The sequence below is a fragment of the Leuresthes tenuis genome, unplaced genomic scaffold (genome assembly GCF_036924035.1).
Source record: "Leuresthes tenuis unplaced genomic scaffold, fLeuTen1.0.hap1 SCAF_1, whole genome shotgun sequence".
Classification (NCBI taxonomy): Eukaryota; Metazoa; Chordata; class Actinopteri; order Atheriniformes; family Atherinopsidae; genus Leuresthes; species Leuresthes tenuis.
Window position 1 is genome coordinate 19,088,395 of NW_027325355.1, and position 9,080 is coordinate 19,097,474.

A 9,080-nucleotide genomic window follows, 5' to 3' on the forward strand; every position below is an offset into this window, starting at 1 on the left:
TTGTTGCATTCTATACAGCCAAGTGCCATCTCATCTCTTCCTTGTTCTGTATTTGAAAATTTTAAGCTCAGCCTAATGGCTACTGTGATGTGTCGGAATCAATCATTGTCGAGAGGACCTGTTGCCAGGGCAACACAGCGATGCACAAAGGCGTGCATCATTTCAAATCTCTGCACATGCGAACAGTCCTACATCTGCTCACACGAGCCCACACATTCAAAAAGTAGACAGTGCATAAATATAGTATGACCCACAAGCAGCAGGGGATGCCACTTTCCCGATGACCCCCTCTTTTCTCCCACCTCTGCAGTGATGATGATGAGGGTGGTGAAGAAGATGGGCCCATCCCGTTTTACAATTTCCTCCACACGGTGACTCACGATGTGTTTGCATATTGTAGATGAGAGAGACTCTTCTCCCATGTTGCTGTTGCTGTGTGCTGCAGATCTGCACAGCAGGTCACAGGTGAAGCTGCTCTTGAGTCACATAATTCCTGCAGGGGGTCACGTGATGTGAGCAGACAGTCTGAAGTAAGGCGGGGTCTGGGTGGGTGTGCAGTGGTTGTGATGGCCGATGACAGTGTAACATGATGTGGAGCAGACTATGGGCCAAATCTGGGCCATCAGGATTAGTGGCTCGTTGGATAAATTGCTGAGAGGGAGGGTGCGGTAGGGGGAGGGGTGTGTAGCTGCGTGTGTGTGTGTGTGTATGAGTGAGAGTGTGTGTGGAGGTGTGTGGAGATTAAACCATCCGTACTGACAGGAGTCAGAAATTGTAAATAATGTATGTTGATTTTACTTCTGTCCATGGTTCCAATAGAAGGTGGGCATTAAGTCAGGCGCAGGTATGGTATGTGCAGGAGAGACACGACAAGTCTGAAAACAAATCTTCATTGCCTTCGTACTTGAAACCTTGCAATTACATGGAAATTCAGAGGTCACAGAAGTGCAGGTGTTTCAGGCAGTACCGACAACTACAAAGAATTTTGCATGAATTTGCATTAAAGATGTCCGTGTTCTTTTTCAACTGAGAACTTATAGATGAGATGAATAGAAGGGAGCTAAAGAAAAAACAGTGACTGACTGACACATCCCATTTGCTTTGAACTTTCCTGTAAAACTCCAAATCATAACAAGACTGGCCTGAATTTATAAGTGTTTGTGTTAATCCTGATATCTTTACATTTTGTGTATAAATGTGTGTCGTCAAGATGGATTAACCTTTGTCAGTATCTGACGGTTCTGCTCAGGGATGAGAGGGAAGCGTCTCCTTGGCGACCGATAGCTGAGGGCGGGGTTGAAAGTGGGTCATCACCGCTCCCACAGATTAAGGTCCCAGATCTGGACATACACACTTATATGAATGAGCACACAAAAGAAATAAGCACAAATTCACACAAGCACACATCTTTCACAGAGAAATGAGAACTTCTCAGGTGTCAGATAAGCAAGGTCCAGTGCATCGGCCTCACTCAGCGGTTTCTCTTTTACACGAAGTCAGAAGCCCATTAAAATGGCAAGGATTAGACCAAAGCGATGACGGGAGGCTCACAAAGCTGTCGCTGAGACGTTAATATTGGTGACGTCTTTGTACGTTTATATTTACTTTGGTGATTCCCGTTTTGCTTTCAGCATTTTTTATGAAATCTATTACATCTTACTTACGAAAAGATGGTGAAATGAGCAGGCTGCAATCAAACAGCTCCCTTCGCTGTTACATAAAGGAGAAAATTTAGGAAAAATATAGAAAATGTTCTCCACATCATCAACATAACTGATATTTTTGTTGTTTTTAAATGTATGTATAAAGATATATCCACTTATTCTTTGACCCAGACATTTCATCTGAAGCCATTTTCTTTTAATGGCGTCATATGATGCTCTGGACTTCATGTGGAGATTGTCCTATTTTTCCCAAGGCACCTAGAAAAGTCTCTGAGGGATCAACAAAATAGTATGCGACTATAGCAAATCTCCTTGAGCATTTACTGCCAGTGTGTGCGCTTCATTCTGTTTTCTGTTGACCTGCATGTAGCTCTGTTGTGCACACATGTGGTATTGATAAAGACAACAAGGAGCCTCATTTGCTATTCTCTTGTGAAGACAACACAGTGAACATCCATAACGAACTTTCTCCAAATCATCCCGCCTCCTGTGCACTCTCTGTAGAGGTTCTTCCTTCCTTGTTTTTCCAGCCGTGAGAGCAAGCCACCAGCACTGTGAAGCGCGTGTATGAACAGCAACTGTGGAAAAAGTCTGGCCCAAATCAACTTTACATTCTCTGGAAAATTTCTGGTGCTCGTGTGAAAACTGCTTTCATTCGTCACGATTCACCACCAACTACCTAGATGCTGAGACTTCAAAGATGACCTCCAAAACATTAGGCTCCAGACTTTGCAAATCTACAAGTTTGAGAAATAACCCGAATAGTTATGATAAATCAATGTCATATCATTAGCAGGAAAGTTTTTTATATTCTTTGTTCATTCTCAATAAGGCTGAGAAGCAACAAAGTCGTAACTGGAACAGAGATGCCAAAGTTTCTTTAAATCTGGAGTTTGTTACTGCTGTTATAAAAAAGTTTTATATGTGGTTGAGGGTTTTAGCAGCAATTTTGGCAAAGCTTTCACCATAGGCAAGCAATTTTTGTCCACAAACCTTAAAAAGTAGTTCTGGTGCCTAAGCTAAATTGATTTAAATGGCTGAATTTTAACCACTTTTGTTGCTTAAACTGAACAAGGTTTTGTTCAAAATCTAAAGCAGAAGAAAATGAAACTGGGTAAACAACACTGTCAGATGGAACAACAGACATAATTCACTCTGGCCAAAGCAAGATTAAGTGAAAATTAGGCAGAATTTATTATTGGCATCAAGTATGGCAGCTGGAATGTTATGGCACAAACGCCAAAGGACACTTTTTGCATGTCTAACAGAAGTGATATACTGGCTTTGGCAGCATTTCACACCCTGTGAGAGACAAAGGGTAAAACCAAAATACTTTGGGAAAAGGAGGACCAGAAACCTTGTTCTTCCACAAGCAGCTAATATATCACAGTCTAAAGGGAATGCTGTTCTGCAACCTTAACTCTCCCTGGTTCATTGGATGCTTGGTGAAGGCTACAGAGCTACAAGACTTGAAATAGTTCATCTCCTGCAGCCTCAACCCATTCAGAGATGCAAAGGAGATTCTCCTCTAGCACGTGTTCACTGAAACAGGTTTTTATAGCATTAATCTAGTGAAAGGATGGTGATGAAAAAGGACAAAGTCTCAAATTATTTTTAATCTCAATGCAGATGCAATTCCCTATAAAATCCCTGCAATGGTTTCATACTCTTGAAGGTACACCTGACTGAGCCACTACTCATCCTGTGGCAATTCCCTTAAGCCCCACAACACATTGAGGCCAAGGGGACAGTAAGAGAGTCCAGAGAACTGTAAAATAAAAAAAACATCTATGCTAACTGCCACTTTGGTTCTCCACATCCCACTTTCCTGAAGCAGTATTATCACTTTATCAGGAACCTAGCACCCCCTGTCAGACTGAGACAGACACACATAGCTCCAAGTAGTGCAGCAGTCATTCCCCAAGGCGAGGAATAGCAGACACTGAGGGCCATGCAGAGGTCAACCTCTGGAATTGCATCCTGATCCCAGAAGTTGACCTCACCATAACCTAAACTGACTGTGAAAGCAAACACTCTGGTCTTCCACCTCGTAGCTTAACTGTCAGACAAAATAGAAGTATATTGGCCTTGAACAGCGTTCAGTTAAAAGGTCAATGTGATGCCTGCGGTGAGGCTGGGCGTTGCAAGAGAGACAAAGCAGCAGAATGAAGAAGCGACAACCAGCATTAAAGGGATGTTGTCATTTATAAGCATTTACCTTTTGGAGCATTTCTGCATCTTTTGTCTGTTCATTGACCAGATGACTAGATTAGCAATAAATGAATGATGCAACATCCAGGAGACAATTGGTTTTGCCTTGTTATTCCTGAGCAATGTCTAGAAGATTCTTGGTTATAGTTTTTAAGATTTTTTTTTATCCAAAATACCGGATTTTAACTCTGATATGAATAATCTTATTGGCAATTGCCTCCATTCACTTGGGACATCTTGCTTACACCCACTAAGGCTGTTCACAAGATTAGTTTCCCCCTGATATTTTCAAGTAAGAGAGCTTGAAATATGCTTGTTGCATGCGATGATAGGGCTTCTCTCAGTCCGTTTCCTCTTCATAGCTATCTTATTAGTTTAGTTTTCTGGTTCTTGGTGGATTCAAGCTATAGCAAGACCATATGCAAAGTTTTCAAGGAACTGATAGAATCACTAAAAGATCTGTCTCGTCTCCGTGGCAACAGTAGAACCTGTATCATTCTGAGATAAGACTGCTCGTATGTCAAGTATCTGGTCACCATGAGAGTGTCAACTTAATGTTTTAAATAGCTAGAGAAGGTGAACTTGTGTCTACATACTGTCCTCCTTTTCTTCTTCTCTGCCACTAACTCCACATATGCCCACACGAAGGAGCTGCACTGTCCTCAGTACTGTTGGACAGCCACATTTCGGCCCACTTCCTCTTATGTCTCGCTGTAATGAGGGAAGACAAGCATTTGACAGGCCTTTGTGACTTACCCTTTAAATAGACGAAGAGTTGCAGAGGCAGATAAGAAAGATTGTGCAGCTGTGCAGTAGCACAAGCTTTACTAAATCTCCCGTGAACCCCAATCACCAACAAAATATGCTCTTGATGACACCTGATTAAGTATAAAAGGTGGTGCATGGATCAGTTCTAAAGCATGCAGCTTTGAAACGTGAAAGTTTGCATTGAAAACACTGACAGACATCACTGACATTTACTGATATGCTCACACAAACAAAACGCACTGTTTAAGGTTCAAACTATTCTGACCATGAACATTTATCCTTGGTGCCTTTTGTTTAGTCCAAAGCTTGCTCAATTGTTACCTACACACACAGTTACAGTTATACAGCTAAAGAGGATTGTGTATGAATCTCACCCAACCCCCCTTGCACACAGTATGGATCCCTTTGATCATAGGAACTTTACAGAGTTAAATCAGTGTATTTCTTAGAAATCTCTCTACTCGTACATTCAGTATTAAACAATGCACGACTCTGGGGATGTCACTCATTTGGTCCCCGTCCTCTCTCCAGATTAGAATATTGTCTTGTAAATGGATTGCTATGTCGTTTGGTGCAGATCTATTCTGTGCCCAGGGGAGAAATACTGCTGATTTGGTTGATGTTTAGACTGCTGCAGTGAAATGTCTGGGCAAGAGCATGGACTGCTTTGTAATTCGTTGTAGATGTTGATAATCCCATGAGAGTGAATTGTAATTGCTGTCAAGATCAGTTAGCTTTTGATTTTGAACCACCAAACAAATTTTAACATGGTAGCACTGTACTATACTTCATGAACAAGCAGCAAGCGTCACTGGGAAGTGGTTGTGAGCAACATAGAAACTAAAAGCATTTGTTGGTCATCATATTGACCTCATATCAGCAACAGTACACCTTTCACCATCGTTTCAGTGTGCAGGCAGCATGTCACAGACATTAAAGACATGTCTTACAGTTATGATAATGATGATGTTGATTATAATTAATGATTGTCAGTTAATTTCAGCAGTTGCATGTGACTGCTCTGAAATTTACAGTTGGGCAACTTTCATGCTTTCACTTTTTGAGATTCATCAGCCATGGATGATACAAAAATGTGTATTTATGGTCATTAATAGAGGCATCCCTATGTTTCAAAATAACTGTGCAGGCAGTTACTGCATCACAGCAGCTCAGCAAAGCACGCCATGTTCCCGAGGTAAAGCTGGCCTAAACCCAACCAGGAAGTAAAAGAAGCACTTTGGCAAATTGTTGTTGTGTTCTGGAGGGAACACACCTCAAAAGAGCACGATTCAAAGCACTAACAAGACTTTGAGACTTTTGAGAGTTTTGTGGCTTGTTTCAGGTTAAACTTAAGTATGACATCTGCTGCTATGTGATAACACTCATATGTCGGGTGACCAGATCCAATTCACCAAATGTGGGACAAAGACTATGTTTGTGTGGGACAATGTGGGATACCAACTCATCGAGGTAGTCTAAAATAACTATAAAAAAATAAACCTCTCTATTCTGCCCCTTAGCTTGTAACATTACAATCTTTGCCATCTGGTTGATTCAGTAGCACATAACAGACTGCAAATACTTAACAAATATATCTTATTTAAATGCAACTTTCCTAAGTTCTCTCAGGTACAAAAACATAGGAAGCATGGAGCTTTCATACTCTTTCACAGTGCCTCTCAAGTTAACACACCAGACTGAGTACAATTAAATAGAATAGATAGTGACGACTACAATTGTTCTTTCAATTATAGTGCTTTAATAAGGGTATGACTTTCCTGTATTTTCTCTAACACTACCAGACTCACCTTGTACTGGTTTCACCCAGGGGCAGATAGTTTTAGCTGCATTTTCTTTCCTTAGTTGTACGAGTCGTGTTTTCCTCCCTTTCCGACCATGTCTCGTGCTGCATGCCAGTGCCGTTCTGACCTGATTTCCATTGTTTTTTTGTTGGTGGGCGCGCCCCCGGACCTGCGTCTGCGTTCCCGTTTAATTGACATGATCAAACAGCCCGCCCCGCCCCCTGATGACAGCCCTCACTGCTTTCTCCACACCATTTGATACATGCCAGATTATAGATTATAGAACATGCAATTCAAAACTGGAGTTTATCAATAACAATGCGGATAACGTCTCAATTTGCGGGACGTGTGAAAAGTAATGTGAAAACTTAATGAAAATGCATGATTGTCCCGCACAAAGCGGTACATCTGGTCACCCTACATATGACTTGTGTTTCCCTCCTGCCATCTATAGGGTTGGTACTTTAAAGGATACCATTATGGGTCACAGTTATGGAAAAATTATATCTTGGGTTGGAGGACTTATTTGATGATGGGTTAGCTTGGCTGTAGACCCTTTATGTCGAATGAGAATGGTTCAATGTAGCAAAGATACATAAGATAAGTCAAGGAGGAGATTGGGAGGAAATGAATGCGTATATGTTTGAGCTAAAAGTGTTGAACATTGGTTGTGTCTTTGAACCAAAACTCAGTCCAAAGCTTTGGGTGAAGAACCATATTTTCCAACGCTCAACAGTTTAAGAAAAAAATTATGTGTATGTAAAATTACTGACTTATCGCTGATGTGAAATTACAGAATTTACGAAAAATTCTGGGTTGACGAACTTTTAATGCTGAAGATACGTTTGGTTGCATTTTTCTTTGTAGGACTTATGAGATTTTTGACTCTCTGGAGAGAATCAAAGTCAGAGGCTTGGGCCAGAATCCAAAGACAGCACTTCTTGTGTGTGTGTTGTGTGTGTGACAGCATAGTAGTGAAGAGTGCCAGAGAACACTGTTTCTCATCTACTGGACAAGTCCTTAATCTCTGTGATCCAGCAAGAGATTATGGGGGTTCTGAGAGAAAAATGGTACTTGAAGTGTCCCCTTCAAGGCTGAAAGGGAGACTTCAAGAGTTTGTGTGACTGTTTCTATGTGTTCTCTTTTTTTCTTAACAAGTACTTCCCACTGATTGTATTGACTAAAAAAAATGTGATTATGATATTTACTGTTCTTTATATCTCAGTATCAGCTCCGATTTCAATATAGGTGAATCCCTTTAGCACTACAGTGAAGAATTAAATTTTATTTTTTTTTTTTAATTATTTGCCAACTTCAACTTAAAACAACCACATAGAATAATCTGTACAAGAAATGGCAAATAGTTTATTTTAGTGTGCTTTTGACTCATGCAACCTGAGAAAACGGCAGCTTATTTACTGCTCAGTGTTAATCACTTATAAATAGGATTTTATAAATAATCTTTATAGGTCATTAGTTACGGTTTCTCAACACCTTTTTAAGCTTTACACAATCATGTGTGTGGAGCTTTGTAATATGCAGTGAACTTCATGAAAAGGTCCAACTATACGATCCAAAGCTATCATCTTTGCCTAAACCTAACCAAGTAGTGTTGCTGCCTTATCTCCATCAAACAACAGATGAAAATTAAATTAACACAATATTTAACACTAAAAATATTATGGCTCAATACTGGCAGCAAGCAGGGAATGAAGAGGAGACATTTGTGGTACCACTATGTTTGAAAAAATTATTATGGTATCAATTATGATACCATAATTATGTTTTAAAATATTGCTCCTTTTTAGTGAAATTAATAGGTGAAATGAAGCTGTGCACCAAGAAATCAGTTTCACATTTTGTCATGGGACGAGGCTGCTGTTTCAGTTCCTCAAATGTGAACATTTTAATGATGTCACATTACACTTCTAGGTACTATCCCCTTACTCTTCAGTGTGCTTTCATGTTCATATGAAAAGTCTGCAAGCAGTCAACAAAGAGACACTAAACTGCCTGAAACGCTTAGTTTGTGGTCCAGGCTGTTCTTCCTTACCAAACTGGCACACTATCGAAACAACCAAAGGACAGCTTCGCTGTCTTTCACTGTGGCACTTTCGACTAATCAGAGCTCACTGTTCCTACAAAGTTACAGATGGAAGGTGGCAAGAGTCGCTGCAGCAATGTACAGTAAGAAAAAAAAAAAAAAAATCACGTTTTGGAAAACATTTAAACATGTAAATCTACTTTTGTGTATTCTGAAGGTGCACCATCTTTGGAACCAAATCAGAAATGTGGACAGTAGTTTGGGGATATTTCACTGTTCTTTCCCCTTCCAACACTCAAAAACGAATAAATACATTAGGACATACTTTGTAAGTAGTTGTTAGCAATTCAGAAACACGCTTGCAATCTAGCTTTCGAGGCACACTTGTTTTTAGTGTCCATCAGGTCAAACGACACAGTTATGATCCCAAAGGCATGCTGGAATTGAGCAAAAGAAACCAAAAGCTGCCCTGACATGGCGTATTAAAAGGTTAGATTAATATATGTGGGCTTTTGACCGAATAACACAATGAAACATGGTCTTTTGTGAAATTCTAATATTGATTGATTAATAAAACTCATCGGATCAGTC

The 9,080-nt window shown here is 40.3% G+C and overlaps 1 long non-coding RNA gene across 1 annotated transcript; it reads right to left on the reverse strand.

The window, feature by feature from the left end:
- On the reverse strand, nucleotides 1-1,432 carry LOC140293544 (uncharacterized). The gene is made up of 2 exons (XR_011912685.1): nucleotides 1,221-1,432; nucleotides 1-493 (listed from the first exon to the last, which is right to left on the reverse strand). It is a non-coding gene; the product is annotated as an uncharacterized lncRNA (long non-coding RNA).
- Between the last annotated feature and the right edge of the window lie 7,648 nt (nucleotides 1,433-9,080).